Genomic DNA, 17,377 nt, shown 5'->3' on the forward strand with positions numbered 1-17,377 from the left:
TCTATTGTTCAGAACATCAGAGATATCTCTGAATAGATTATGCTCGCTTCTGAAATATTTGCCAGTATCAGATGAAGACGTTGTTGAAATCTGTGATAGAGTGAAGAAATCGGATTGGTTTTCAGCTTGTCACACAGGGCCTATGAGAACAGTGTACCCTCGAGCCCAGCGGTATGAAGAAATGTTCAAGCCTGAGAACAGAGCAGAATGATTTGCATATTTATGTGTTAAACACTAAAACATATGCTGGAGTCAGATTTTTGACAAGGGCTCATGTCAATACATCCTAATGATATTTTCATACCAGATGTTCTCTTCGCGTGATAGTAAGGATGTTTATTTCCAATAATTTTTTTCAGGAAGATCCAACTTGTCTTAAGTTGGTGTTAAAACAGGATGCATTTGATGTAGTGAATCCTTTGGGTTCTACAAATAAGAAACAGAATTTTCATTGTGTACTTCTCACTACTCAATTTTCCCCTCACATATTTATTCAAATATTGATCACATGCAGTCGGTACACTGTACAGTGTAGAGTGAAGGATTTTAAAGAATTTATACCATGCAAGGTTTTCTTAGAGTTGCTAGTTGATTGGAGGAGAAGTGAATAAAAATGGCAGATGAAACAGTTGTCAAAGGAAATCCTTTACTGTATTGCTGGAAACAACCTAGGCTCACATTGGATTGGTGGATTTGCAGAAAATTTCAGTTCAGATACTGTATAATTTCTCAAAATCCGTTTCAGGGTCACAGACCGGAGCATTCTGCTAAAACTTACATTGAAGATGTTCAAGATGTTATAAAGGAATAAAGTTCAGATCATTGGTAAATTCAGCAAAACACTGATATATATGTGCCTTGTTTGCCCGCTTGTCTTGGACATGACACCTTTGAAGGTGTCTTCTCTTATGATATTGCAGTCTACCTGAGTTATTTGTTAAGGAACAGATATTTTGCAAGCTCTATTTTGAACAGGTGCATTAAGCAGTTCAGATATACAACTGCATATGCTACCTTTAAGCCATTTTAAGTCAGTCCTAAAACACTTTCTGGTCATGTCATTCAGAACTGGAATTTCTTTCAGACTGTTGCTTCTTATAATTGGAGATGAAGTGCAGGATCCATAAGATATGTGGCAATTCACTTTAAAAAGACTGAACGATCATAGATGACTTGATTTGTGCAAAGAAACTTTACAGGCCTTAGGTTACTTACCTGGATGTGCTCATATTTAGATTCCAGGAAGGCACTGTTTCCAGAAAACTACTTAAATCCAAAGCATCAATACTTTTGCCAATATCCAGGATTGATTATAAAATTGGACTCACTGATCAGATTGTGGACTACACGCTTCGAAAGCAAGCATAGTTACTTTAAAAGATGTGCATGCAGTGGTGGAAGTACAAAAACCATGTAGTTGAGTAAAAGTAGAGATACACTCGGCAAAATATGACTGCAGCAAAAGTAAAAACTTTCACTTGAATAAAATTACAAAAGTATTCACCTTCAAATGTTTTTAAGTATCCAAAGTACTATGATTTTTTTTATGGCTATAATGTTCCTATTATAATTTTTGTCTTGTTTGTTTTTTAGTTTAAAGGAAAAGACTCGAATGTGACTCTCAGCATAACAATCTATTAATAGAATGATATTCTGAGTCAAACACTGATTGATCTATTACAATTAAATCGTTCTTTTCAAGTACTTCAAAAAAGTCACGTTTCTTTAATTTTTTATTCCAAGCGCCAATCAAAACAAGTTTAAAACAGAGCGAGCGCTCAACCCTGATTGGTGGATTGCTGCGAGTTAGACCAATTAAGTTTTTATCCTCATGAAAAAGAACCGAATTCGCAAAATGTAGTTGAGTAAAAAATAAAATATTTGACTCATGCTTCCTCGTGCTCAACCTATGAAAATGTATTTGCTGTAGGACGACGTAATAGTTAAGAACATGGTTGGTGAATTGGGAAAGTTAAAAAAATATACGTTTCCAGTTCATCTATAAGTTTCAGCACCATTTCTATAGTAAGAAAGAATCCACCCACCTAAAGTATGACAATATATACAGTACATAATGTATGCATTTTACTTTGCACGTGTTGGGTTTTAGGAGGACAACACCTGTAGATTAATAAATATTGCCTACCTATATTTTGTCCTAGGTCTTACTAATCCATTCCTGAGGAAGTTTAAGTTATACTCTGTCCTACACAATGCACCTACTTCTATTGTCCTGTTCTAATACCTTCTATCTTGCTTTTAAATACTGATTAAACATCTATATTGCATTATTCTGGGACCATACCATTTAACATTTTTACACTCGTTCTTTTCTTTACTGCATAATACACAGGTCTGGAATGTCGCCCATGGGTTCTTGGGACATCCTTTAACTCTGTGAAAATATTGCGTGTTGTAGACAGAGAAAGGCCAGATTCGAGTGTTGAATTAGCATTAATGAAATGAGCACATTCAACCCTATTTTATAGTGGACCGATTTATGGGATTTATAGTGAGATTTATGGGCAGCAGCCTCTGGAGGGAGGTAGTGGGTTTAGTTTGTAGGGGAGATCTGCCATAAAGCCGACATTTTCTAAAAATGAATTCATGGAGATTGGTTTGGACTTAGTCTTAGTATTTATAGATATATACACACATTTATGTCACTTTCCCTCCTCCAATGAGCATGCTACATTTTAGAGTTTGTGAACAATTAGCCCCCTTTAGAATTAAATCCTTTTTACAAATCAAACTGTTGTTGGCTTTTTTTGTGCTGTGTTTTTTAAATAACCTTTTCATTTTACACAAGAACTGGAACTAGCTGTGCCTGAGTCCTCTGATATGTGTGTGTGTGTGTGTGTGTGTGTGTGTGTGTGTGTGTGTGTGTGTGTGTGTGTGTGTCATACTTTATTTCTCCAATATGCGTTCACAGCATGCTTCGACTCCCTGGACTTGAAGTCGATCGCATCAGCATTGGACCGTTGCTATGGATACTGAGGGAGAGTGCTAGACTGCAGTGTGTGTGTGTGTGTGTGTGTGTGTTTGTATGTGTGTGCAGAGAGTGCAGCTGTGGCCCTCTGGCCTTTGGAGTTCCCAGCCGAGAGGAATACAAATAAAATCTATTCTGGCCTAATCAGAAAGTATCTATCACGGTTCTGCTGATCCTCTTTGACCAACGTGTTTGACTTTGGTGTTTAAAAAAAAAAAGAACCTTGCTACAGCACTACAAATACTTCAAAGTCTTCTCTTGGAGTCGTGAGCATGACTATAAGAATATATTTCCAATCCAAACAGGCATGCATCAAAAGCAGACCTGTTATTGTATGGGCTGTATTCCTATCCTTTATTTTTAATATATAATCATGACAATTAGATTAGATTAGATTAGATTAGATTTAACTTTGTCATTGTGCAGGGTACATGTACAGAGCCAATGAAATGCAGTTTTATGGCGTATTTAATTCATGCAACTTTTTTTCTGTTGTGCCTATATTTAACTCTTACAAGCCAGCCAATATGCAAATATATGCAAATGTATTGCCCATGTCCGCATATTGTCCGCATCCGCTCATTTAGGTGCACTTTTTATGAACAAGAAGGCTATAATTAATTCATTAAAGGACATACTTGTTATTCATAAGTCTTCATAATTACAGTGCCAAAAATAGCCTCACATTGATTCCATAGAACTTCCCAATCATGCCAGTCGGTCAATAGAGCACTGTGAATAGAGGATGTGGTTCCATTGAGGTGACCTTGTTCACAACATGATCATTATCTGGAATTGTGTGATGAGTTCTATCGCAGTGCTCAGAAAAAGCACAAATCTTCTTTTTTTCTACCTCTGGACATAGTGAACATGGTCAATCTAATACCCCGGCCAACAATCAATAGATAGAGGCTTGCCTGTTATTGGATTTCCTATTGTTTACCTACATACATGTGAACACACTCACACACACATTTGATCACAAATGTTGAGCTCAGTAGCTCCTACTTTTATACCAAAGACTGTAGAAAGAACATTTACTTATAATCTTATACTCCAGTGCTCATGTTAGTCTCACTCTCCACTGTTCTGTATTGTTGAAAGATTTATGATCACACTCTTGATGTCACCAAAATGAGGATGGGTTCCCCTTTTGAGTCTGGTTCCTCTCAAGGTTTCTTCCTTATTACATCTAAGGGAGTTTTTCCTTGCCACATTCGCCACTGCTGCTCATCAGGGATAAATGCACATCATTCACCTTAACTGTGGATTTCTGTAAAGCTGCTTTGAGACAATGTCTGTTGTGAAAAACGCTATACAAATAAACTTGACTTGACTTGACTTGACACACACATAGGTTTTGTATCCTCCAAATACCCAAGCAAGTACTGATTTCATGATACCCACACTTCATTACATAATTTCTTGCCTAAGTGAGCAGAATCAAGTGGCATCCAAGCCTTTAATATAATTTATTTTGCAATATGCGTTGCACTGAGGCATATAAAGAGGTCTGGATCAATGGTTCACAGATGAATGTACGAAAAAGTACGAAAAAAAAAAAACTGCAATTAACATTTAAACAATGCGACATGAGAGTGGGATTGTCTGTTATGCATATTTGGTTCAAACCAATTATATTTTTTATAGCGCTACAACAACAACAAAATGTTATCATTCCAAAAGCAACAGCGTTCAGGAACTTTTCTTGATGCAGCATAGGGATAAAACCTTCAAATGAACCCGAAAGGGAAAACAAAGTAATCGACTTTTTGTAAGAGTTGCAAAAATTCACAGATATTTGGTTACTTGTCCGTAAGTAATCTAGTATATTACAACTATTTAGATTTGATTCACAAAATGACTTCCACTTGCTCTATCATTAGGAAGCTCTGACAGCTACACGTGTCTAAAACTTAATTGGATTTCCCAAATTGATCAAACCAAATAAAAGGGTTTTCTTCTTAATCCGATAACTCTGTAAAGAAAAAGTTTATTTGATGAGTAAGCTGCGCAAGCACTCACTTTAAGTGTTGTTTATAGCAGGGTAAGTGTATTACAGGGTCAGGCAAGCAGGGTGCAAAGCAATTGAGTCTGACTGTAAGTGTGTTTTATGTGTTGAAGTAATGATTCTTGCAAAGTTATTGCAGCCGGGGATGCCCTTAACTGCACCTGTTACACGAGTAGTATCTTTATAATGATTTAAATATACCTCTTATTACATTTATTTAATTTACCTATTTGCCCTTTAGGTCTAGTTATATTTAATAGAGTGATATTTGAATTAAACCAATTAAATTAACTCACCAGTCAATAATGAATAATAAATATACCAGCTTTGGTCAAAGTGGGTGGTGATCATTCTCTGGAAGAAAGAAATTCACCATATTACAGGAACTGGAGATTATGACCTAAATATAGCATAGGCAATGCATGGCTTTCAGTCTTCAGTGAAATGGGGCAGAAACAGGTAATGGAGGACCCACACTACCCACACTGGCAATACAAATCGCAGCTGTTGTCAAGAGAAGGCTGTTAGTTTTCGCAAGAGCTTCTAAGTGCCACTTTTTCTGAGCAGAAAAATCTGCATCGTCTGACAGAGTGTGTGGATTGTGAGGATGCTACAGACAAACGAAGGGACGCTGGAAGGAAACATAGCAAGTGTGTTGGAGTGTGTGTGTGTGTTTAAGTTGCCTTACCTGTCAGTTTTATATTTAACAATATAGCACTCATGCTCTTTATTCAGTAGATTTTCAATAGGATTTATGCGTTGTGCAAATCAACATTGTAAGTAATTTTTTGAATAGTCAACTATGCTTATTATTTGTTTGGGTTTTTGGACATTCTGTGGTGATATTTGATGGACTAAACTGCAGATGGAAAAGCAATTAGCCTTCATGGATATTTACAAGTTGGTATCAAAAAGTTTTGAGACTCGCTCTGTTTACAAGAATCTACTTTATTTATCTTCATTTCCACACTATCACCTTCAAAATAGTCCCTCTGCACAGCAATTCTTGAATCTAGGCATAAATGCTAAAGAAACCATAGTGCTAGCGTTAGCTGCTAGCTACTTCCTGGTTAGCGGCTAATACTAGCACTATTGATTCTTGAGTGTTTTCATGTATGTATGTGTATTTTTTTTTTTATTCCATCTGACATTGTTGTGTCAAGTTTAATAAAAGTAATAAAGTGCGAGGCAGAGATTAAACGAACTTGCGGTCCGCCACTTAAAACGTTCCTGAAGGAAATCAGATTGTAACTCTGTTTCGCATGTAAGAAGGACCGAAAGCCCTGGATGGATGGATGGATGGATGGATGGATGGATGGATAGATAGATAGATAGATAGATAGATAGATAGATAGATAGATAGATAGATAGATAGAGTGTACCAGGGATCAGTTCATTTCAATTTAATTAAAGCAATACCTTTCTATGGACTCTATTGCTTGTTTTTCCTTTTATTTCATATGATGTAACTTTGTATAATAACTGCTGTTTTGAGAACCCAAAATGTTTCGGAATAGTTCAGGGCTTTCTCCACAATGAATTAAAATGTAATTGGTAACAGGTGAAAGTGTAAAACAATTAGACCAATTAGAGGCTTCATTATAATCATTACTCCAACACTACATTCAAAAGAAACCTTTTTTGTCCTAAAGTGGGATGATAAAACAAGGTCATATCCTCTGCATTAATGGACACGATTTTTATTTTTTACTTTGTGGTTTAGAAAAAAACTCCCTTTCATCTATAAGAGCTTTGTGTATTTCATGTGCTGGTCATTCATTCATTTGTGTGTTCATTCACTGAATTCAGCGAGTGCACTCTTTCACAAGTCCTCCATTAGCTTTGTGTGCCTCAAAGCAGTGCATCATATACCATAAGCAGCAAACAATTGGTGAGTCACACAGCTTCATAGAATTACATGGAATTGCATCTTTAACCTGAGCCTGGAACAGGAGAGGGTCCCTCAGCATCCTGCATCAATCCCAGTTCTGAAGAAACCACACCCTGGAGAGCTGAATGACTAAAAGGGACAGTCGCCCCGTCGTCTCACATAATGAAGACCATGGAGCAGGTTCTGCTTCACATGAAGGCACAAGTCTGCCATGTTCTCAATTCTCTGCAGTTTGCATACCAGAAGAAGGTGGGAGTGAAGGACGCCATTTTCTTCATACTGCACCGATCCCTCTCTCACCAGGACAGTGGCAGGGGGGCTGTGAGAATGATATAATTGGATGTCTCCAGTGCTTTTAACACCAAAGACGTTTCAGCTATTGAGGAAGGGGGGCTTTGTTGTGGGCTCAGAACTGGACAGCTTGTCATCAGTGGCAGAGAGACGGGCGCTGAGCAGGTTCCTGTCAATCATGGACAATCCTCTGCATCCACTGCACAGCATCATGGAATTTTTAAATAAATAATGTATCCATCCATCTGTCTGTCTGTCTGTCTGTCTGTCTGTCTATCTATCTGTGCTACTCGATTCCAGGAAAAAAGAAAAAATCCTTTTGCACAAGCATTTTTACGTGATATCGTTTTAATGTCAGGGAAAAGTTGTCCACATTCCTATGTGAACATATTGTATGACCTAAACTCTCTTAAACCTAATGGATGTTGCTGGTGAGTCATAGTTATTTGAGGGTACGACAGCAAAACATTTATATTGTACACGTGAGATTCCCATTAAAAACTTTTTGAGAGTTAGAAGTGCATTTTCTCTCGTAATGACAAGCGAATTTATATTAGTGCAAAAAAATAAACTGAAGGTTGAATCATATTACTGTCTAGTTCGTGATTCAGTCTAAGCTCCCCTCCAGCTCCGGCAGGGTGTTGAGCACTGGTAGAGGATCTGAACAGCACTCTAACCCTGGTAATGGCTGCTCTAAAACCCGCTGTCTGCTGCGCTAATGATGACATGATCGTGTTCAGCAAGGTCACGCAACCTTTTTCGACCAGAGTGTTCAGCAGCAGGGTGCTTTCTGCCAGACAGTCTACATTGGGTTGTTAAAGAAGGTTTATGTCTCACTGCCTGAGTTTCTTCTGCCAGTCTTTAGCTCAGCATTACCTAGTTAATTAACCCATGGCAGCACATTTCCTAATCACCGGATAGAAACAATCAGATCAGATGTTGCCACTAACAAATTAGCATTATTCATCTACACTATATGGACTAAAGTATTAAGACACTTGACTTTTCATTCAATATTGGCCCTTGTTACCACAAAGATGGAGGCACACAGTTGTATATAATATATTTGGATGCTGTAGCATAAGATCTTCATTTCAGTTGAACCTGGCTACACAAACCTGTTCCACAATCTAGTGGAACATCTTCCCAGAAGAGTGGAAGTGATTATATCAACAAATGGGGAATAAATGTACAACAGTTTGTTAAAAAAGCGCATAAAATCTTATGATCTTATGGCCTACAACCATAATTTGGTAGATAATATACACTCTCCATGTAGTGTATATTAACTACCAAAAATGGGTTGGAAAAATCAGCCAGTATACTGACAGAAATATTATATAGCCACATTATATAAAATAGCAGTATAACAACATCGGTAATGGGATTAGAGTTTACATTTTTGTTCATCTTACAGTTTTTTAATTACAAATCACAGATTAATGAATATTAAATCAATTCTGGTATACTCAGGTTTAGGTTCAGTTTATGGACACCATTTTCACGGCTTTGAAAGTGAAGCTTTGTGCTCTCTGAGAGTAAACTGATGCATAGGACAAGAACATTAAAAACTGGACATTAAAAAACAAAAAAGTGAACTCTTGTTTCAGCAAATGGAAGAATATCCCTTCGATTAGCTCTCCGCTAAACATGAACGCAAAAACATTTGCTAAATATTTAAAGTATCATCACATTATGCCATATTAGCTTATTAGGTTTCTAAATCAGCTTTCTTTATTGACACTTTTGTCCAGTAAATCACTATTTAATAACTTTAGGTGAATCTTTTAGACATTTAAAATGACTGTCTGATCTCAGTCTTCCTCGCATTGAATGAATTTGAAAGATATAATTTTACTGATGTTTCCCAACAATAATGTACGGTAGAAATGTCATAGGATGGTTGCGATGAATCTGTTTCTGAGTTAAGACTTGATTTAACTACAATTTGGCCATCACTTTTTGATTGTCAGCTTGGCATCAAAATGATTTTAAGATAACGAATATATTTCAGTTCTGGAAAGAATTAATGACTATATAAAGCAGTGTCAAACCTGTACTTCATCAACATTATTATTATTATCACCAATGTGGAACGATATGATTTTCATTTCATCAAATTATAGTAGCAGGGATCAGCTCTGCTCTGCTCTGCTGATTTTTCATGCAATCAAATGGTGAGAGTTCTACATCCATGGAACTACATGGCACATTTCATAGCAGAAAAAACTATTGAGTATGTGGTCCATCTCTAGGAGTGGGTGGGTTCTCCATTGCCACCCTCTATATATATTTTTTTGCCATGGGGGATTCTCCATTGTCACTCAGTCTTTGCTAAATGTATGTTTGTCATGACAATCAATTACCAATAGCAAGAGAAACAAGGGTAAGTAAAGCAATCAAGCCTCTTGGCAGAAATCGTGCTTTCACGGCTGTGAACAATGTTTAATATTTTATTTTATTTTGCACCTACTTGGAGAGAAGCAATTAGAGAAAAAAAAACCTCAATGGAAAAAGTAAGTGAAATTCACACAGTGTGATGAATGAGCAAATTCACACACCTGTCACAGTGTGATGGATTACCGTCATAGTGACGTGTAGATAAGGTTCGTATGGAGAAACCGAAAAGACAAGGTATTCTGTCTCAAAGCTTAGCAGAGCACTGCGAACATGGATTCTGTTACACTGTAAAAGGTTACAAACTCGCACATGCTAACACACACACACACACACACACACACACACACACACACACATGGAATGATGGTCAGATAAACAAGCAAACAGTCTTTCTGATGCCTTGTTTTTTCTCTTACTTATTTACAATGTCAGCAAGCGGTTTATGGATTAGTCAGGTTTGTTAAGCTTAATAGCACGTATATTGATTGACCTTTTGTACATATCCTCTTGTAGTAGAGAGCAATTTTACATCAAAAACCCAGGCACTTTTTGCCTTTCATATTTTTTTTTAACTCTGGCTGTGACTAATGCTGTTTATTTTTTGACTGAAATGGAAACCTTTTGGGGCTATTGTTTATTGAAGGCCTGTTTGATTAAGGAAATGGTCTAAGGAGATTATTGAACCGTGCTCTCTTATTATCGACCCCTGGAGGGAGCAAACAACATTTTGAATCGGTGGAAATTAGATTTTCGTCTCCACATCCTTTATCCCTCTTTTTTTTCTTCTCTTTTTAATACCTTTATCAATAATAAGGGGGGGATATTGCCCCAAAAGTGGGTCAAATTGTTTTTTTTTTTATTACAAAAATCATTACTCATACTTAGTCCATTTGGGAAATGTGAAGATTTTATAAAAAAAAAAAAGTACTTGATCAAATCTACAGTTAATTACCCAGGCGCATTTTAGAGATTGTCATTTATTTTATTTCCCCTTAGTTGTGTTATGTTTAATAGTAATGTAAAGCAGCACCTAAGGAACTTTAAACACAGTTGGAGTTAAAAATCTTAAAAATCCAACTAAAAGTGATCAAAATAAACACTGCTACTTATTTCTTTGATCAGAAGATCAAAATAAAATTAAAATTTTATTTTTAAAGATATTATCAAGTTTCATCTACACTGTTATGTAGCTACTGTACCTACATCACCAGCTTGGTTCCTAATGTCTAACGGAGATTATCAGCAATTAGACACCTTCATAATGAAGTGAACCAATCTAATCCAGTCTTGTGCATATTCTTTGTTTTTTATTTGGCTAAAAGACTCTGCAGTAGTTCAAATATTTTTCGGGCGATTTCCTTTAATAAAGTCACAGCCAGCATGCAAAGGCAGTATGTTGTTCAGGGAAAAGACCATTAATCTGTCAGAGTTCATCTTGGCAGCTTCACACCTACCTGTTAAGATGGGTGTGTGTGTGTGTGTGTGTGTGTGTGTGTGTGTGTGTGTGTGTGTGTGTGTGTGTGTGTGTGTGTGAGATTGCTTTAGTATTTGTATCTAAAATAAAATGTATCCACATTCTTCCATATAGAAAGTCCCACAAGGATTGTAAAACACAAAGTTTAGATAGATAGATAGATAGATAGATAGATAGATAGATAGATAGATAGATAGATAGATAGATAGATAGATAGATAGATAGATAGGTTCGTGGTTGGGTGGGTAGTTAGGTAGACAGACAGACAGGCAGACAGACAGACAGACAGACAGACAGACAGGCAGACAGACAGACAGGCAGACAGACAGACAGACAGACAGGCAGGCAGACAGACAGACAGACAGACAGACAGGCAGACAGACAGGCAGGCAGGCAGGCAGGCAGGCAGGCAAGCAGGTAAGCGAGAAACAATCTTTACATATCATTGTTACAAGATGTTATATTTATCTATTTTCTCAGTTATATTTATCCTTCTGGTCATGTTGTAAGAACTGATCAAACATTCAGGATATTACACACTTTCCCATTGCAGTGACCAAAAAAAAAAAACTGTTTGCTTTCCTAATGGAGTGTGTTCTCCTTGGTTAGGTGTTGCTTTTGTAAAGCTCTGTGCACAGTGTATAAGCACAGAGTACACACTTGTATCATTACCATTAGCACTAATGTAATTTCGAGATGGAAAAAAGCCTCAGGGGCACATATAAGCTGGCAGCTAATTTGCAGGATTTGCGTGAGACTGTCGTCAATCATGACCAGTGTGTTTGCACTTGAGTAAAGGCGACTCATTCCTCCTTGGTCTTGTGTCAAGGTTATCCTACATTGTGGAAAGGTGCTGGTGGAAATATCTTGCCATCGGCGAAGTTAAAGAGCACATAGTGTAACAAGCATTTTTTCTTGACAATGTTCACTCAGGCCAGAATGCATTTAATAAATGAATTGTGTCTTTTTGTTAATTTCTTACTTTGAGTTACCAAAATAAACTATACTAAAGCAAATAATTTATTGAATCAGTGGATTTTAAGAATAGATAGACTCCATCATAAACATATGAAGCAATTAACAGCTATAAATACAGTTACACTTAATATCATTGTGTTTCATGTTCACATAATGTGTCCTACATGTAATATAAATAACACTGACTTCAAGGAAGTCACTTTAACTTAGGTGTGTGACCTTTGTTTGACTTACAGTATGTTAGAGGGAATAAATAATGGCTGTGGATTAATCAGTACAAAGACCTTATTACTATACATTTTTATGGCTTCATTGATCACCATCCAAAAACCTAACATTAGGAATAAACAAACTTATAGCCACTAAACTTATAAACTCTTTTAAACAACTTTAAAATCTCTTTACAGCTACTTTAAAACAATGTCCATTGTTAAAATGCATTACAATTTCAAATCAAATGCCATGAGGTCAGGATGGAAAATATAGCAGCAAAGAAATTGTGGTTCTAATATTGTGCTTAAAACCATCCCAAAATTCAAATAAATATGAATATACTCACATAATGTAAATGATAATGCTTGTTACCAATAAAAGTGACACATAAAAACCATAAAATACATCAAAAAGTTAAATAATACTAAACAACACTAGAATAATTGTTGTTATTTTAGAGGTGTATGAAACCTCGATTTAGACGCAACTGCATCTGTGGCTCTTTGAGCATTTAATAGCATGGTCATGTTTGCCTGACAGCAAGAAACAGAAAATGCCAAAACCCAGGTAGCCTAGAGGATCATGAACAATCCAGACAGCTTGTAAGAGTTTTTATGAAGCCTATTTTAACAAGTACAAAAAGGTCACTGCCAATTACTTTCTGTACAAAGTGTACTATTCGTTCCGCAGCTTTCCGTTCTTGTGAAGCATTGGTGCAGTAAAGCCATAAAATGAGGAGAAACATCTTACCTCTTCATCTTATTTATCGTTACTCATTATCATTTGTCTTTTTTATGAAAAAGCTCAAGTGTTTCTCACGTGAGAAGAGACATAGCCTAAAGTTTTTAGTGTTGTGGCCAAATTAGACCCAGTGACTTTACTGGGTGGCAATGAAGGTTAGGAAATAAATACTTGAACCTGCACATAACAAGAAAACATCATGTGCCAAACCTGTGTGTATGGGCTGAGTAAGAGCCATATATGCCATAGTCAAGTCAAGTTTATTTGTATTGCGCTTTTCACAACAGACATTGTCTCAAAGCAGCTTTACAGAAATCAACAGTCAAGGTGAATGGTGTGTATTTATCCCTGATGAGCAAGACATGGCGACTGTGGCAAGGAAAAACTCCCTTAGATGTAATGAGGATACCATACCTAACATAAAAATAGGTGACATCAGCATTATAAATTGAAAATCATCCAAAAAGTGTATTTTATACTAACTGAAGAATTTCATATGAATATCGACCACATGTAATGTTTTTTTAGCAATCAGCGTTCATTTGACAGCCTCTACCACGCCACTGTCAAAGTCAGTAAGATCATATTTTATGCACTGCGCCACTACAGCTTGAGTAGCTCATAAGACAATTACATAAATGCGTGACCAAGCTCTCCCAATAAAGTGAACCTGGAGTACACTGATGTCTACAATTTTCTAATGAAAGCTTTTTATGCAAATTCTTGTCTCAACTTTTTTTTTAATAGTGGTGCTAAATGGAATCTTGTGTAAGGTCTACATGGATGATGTTTCTACTCAATACTTCATCACTGAGAGCTGCATTCTCAGGTAGATAAGCACGTCTTTGACATTGTCTTTCAATCACAGAATAATTCTACAATAGAGCAGCTTGAGATCTCAAACTATTCAATTTAAGATAAACTTGTCATTAAAATTATAGTTCATGCAATATGGGCATTGATGTACAGCATCATATATATGTGTTGTCTATTGGATCTGAATTATGTGTCATTTATTTCATAGCCCGTGAATTTTAGGAATTTATGATTTCAACAATAAAATAGAGCCGATTTTGTAAATTGGCTTCGAGCCCAGCATCATGCATAACTGAGACAGCCTTCTGTTTTCAGCATACTCCATCTTGCACAAGCTACAGAAATTCTGCACAGGCAGCATATAAGTCATAGGCTTGAACAGTCATGTCACGATTATGAATAATATGGGTTCATATGTGTGTTGTTAGACAGGCTTAACTTAGCTCTAAGGCCCAGAATAATCATGGGTCAAGAATAAAGCAACAATCCTACAATAATGCTACATCCCCAGTCGTTTTTCTTGCACCTCTTAAATTTGGTTAGACCTTAACTAAATTGTCAGGTTGATATATATGAGGCAGGCAAGACTGCAGTGTATTGAAGTTCTTTATGCATTTTTAATGCAGTTTCTTTTAATTCCTGCTTCCCATTGCAGCTGGGTGGATTTCCCCATTAAATGCTGTAGTGCTGCTTCTGTCATTTAGTATATAAAGTATATATGTGATGTATAATAACAAGTTACTGCTCAGATTGAGGTATTTGTAAACACTTAAGAGCATGACCTATTGCTTGTAAATTAGTGTACTTTTAAATATAAGGTGGAGCATCACTTGCTGAAACCACACTGACATCTGTATTTGGTTCACATGTGCCAAACAGTTTGTTCTATCTGAACATCTGTGTGAAAATTCTGTCCACCCCAAGGCAACAGGATTGAAATCCAATTTTTTGATGAGTCACAGACCCAGGGTGCCTCTAAGCATCTAATATCTAATATCTAATATCACAGTGCCTAATGGCTTAGTTCAGCCTTTAAAGTTTTACACACTAGTTGTTTTTGTCCTCTAACCTGACACTCATTTCAGGGCCTGAAATCCAGTTGGCAGGAGTTTACACTTGCATTTGTAACTTCATCGAGGTAATTTTCTCTGATTTGGATTGCCGTTCATTCTTCACCTTCTATTTGTTTCTCGAAACAACTTCAGCCCACGGCAAATTGTGCACTTTCTTCACTTTCAGCTGCTGATTTGCATTGATGGCTCATTCATTAAGGCGCACTAAGTGTTCAGTTTGGAATGAGTTATAAAGTGAGAGTAAGGAATTAGTCTTATTATTCATCTCCCCCTCCGCCCCCCCCCCACACACACACACACACACACACACACACACACACTCTCTCTCTCTCGCTTTCTTCGCTTCAATTTATCAAAATGCACTTGTTAAAAGTGTGAAAATAACAATGTATGGATTACTACTTGGAATCTATTTCTCTCTCTCTCTCTCTCTCTCTCTCTCACTCTCTCTCTCTTTCACACACACACACACACACACACACACACACACACACACACACACACACACACACATACACACACACAAATAACAATGTATGGATTACTACTTGGAATCTCTCTCTCTCTCTCTCTCTCTCTCTCTCTCTCTCTCTCTCTCTCTATTCAGTTCTTTATTGTAAAATGTGGGTTAAGAGTATTTACAGCAGTGTAATCTTACACACCTATATTCCTATATCTTTTTTTTTTATTATAACACATATTATTATTATCATTATTTATTTGATTATTTATTTATTTATTTTGACTATATTAATAACTTTGATCCAAAGGTTGTGATTTTAAATCCTATCTACACCAAGCTGCCACTCCTGGGCCCCGAAGGAAGGCCCTTAACCCAATAGCTGCTCAGTTTCATCAGTGAGATAAATTGAACTTGCTCTGGATAAAGGTGTCTGCCAAATGCTGTAAACGTTATTTAATTCTATAATATATTTACTTAAAGAATATTCACATTTTTACAAAACACCTGATATCGGATACACTGATAAATAAGTGGATATGGAAAAACACACAGCAAATCACACGGCAGCTGTGTGGCTCGTATGTCATTTGATTACGAACCTGGGCAGTGGAAATATAAATAGCAGTGACACAATGGTAGGACAATTTAGCTTCCAGTGAAAGGAGAGCGAGACTGATGGATTCAATTTAATCTACATTGGCCAGGGCTTTTGCAACATGACAAATTGTCAGTCACCTTCTGCTACTGTGGGCACGGCATGGACAAAAGTGTTTTGCTGTCTGTTTGCACTTGGTGGAAGCAATACATTGCTTTTAAACCAAAATTGATGATGTCACCACGCTTGATGATCTCAGTGTGTTGGCTGTGTAATCACATAGAAGTGCCTGAGGAAACAACAGTAGGACACAAGGGTGCCTATAAAATGATTATGTGGATACTTGTTCTTACAAAGGAAAGTTTATTTGTTTTTGTTTTTTTCTACAATAATCCTGCGCCTGATAGACAGGTGGCGATAATTTGGTGGCTCTGGTTTGCAGTTCATCCACATGGCCTGCTGCTGATTTTTAGTCCATAGCGCATTTAAAAATGCAGACTTCTCACCATGTGAAATACTTACACCTGGAATGTGAATTTGTTCCAGTTTATTAGTTTGACTCAGCAGAACAGAAGAACACACCATCCTCTGCATTCTGCACTAACATGCTCTACCTGTTTCCCAGGCAACAGTGTAATTCTGGTATCAGGACTTTAGTTGCTGTCTGTATGGTGGTATTACTGTATAGTGATATTGCTGTACTGATGTCAGACTAGACCTTTTATTACATACAGTATACCGACTCTCTAAATGAGCATGAATAGATGAATAAATAATAATGAAAAACCAAGGATACTATTCCTTGGGTGAGTATTTAAGTACGCAAGTATTTGTGATCATCATTTTAAAAAAGAAATTACTATGAATCTTTATTTATTCTTACAATTTTGAAGAAGACCATTCTGGTAGTTAAACAATTTTTCCTATTGCAGAAATAAAACATGAGGAGTCTCTATCCATGATAATAATAATAATAATAATAATAATAATAATAATAATAATAAAAGCCAGTTAATTATGCTATGAGCCTGAAATAAAAATAATAAAAGAGCTTGTACTAAGAGCTAAAAAAAAGAAAAGTTTGGATGTAAAAAGCACCCAATCCTCATACATCAACTCTGAGTTACTTTAATCACTTTAATCAGTTTATTTAGTTGAGAAAAAGCATATTTTCTTGAAAAAAAAACAGAAATCAGCTGCAAGAAGTGCAAATATTTTTTCTGATTTATAATCCTGTTTAACCGTTATAAAATTTATGATTTTTTTAAACATTATGTAGGAAAAAACTTTTATCTTGATACCCAGTGTAAACCTGCTGATCAAATTTAATCCCAAATTGCTAAATCCAACCCATGCTGGGTTAAACCCATGTTAGTGTCATATAGTGCTGGGTTTCCAAATTGACTCAAATTGGGTTGTTTTTAATTCGGTCATTTTCAGAT

Source organism: Silurus meridionalis, chromosome 2 (genome assembly GCF_014805685.1).
Source record: "Silurus meridionalis isolate SWU-2019-XX chromosome 2, ASM1480568v1, whole genome shotgun sequence".
NCBI classification, from domain to species: Eukaryota; Metazoa; Chordata; class Actinopteri; order Siluriformes; family Siluridae; genus Silurus; species Silurus meridionalis.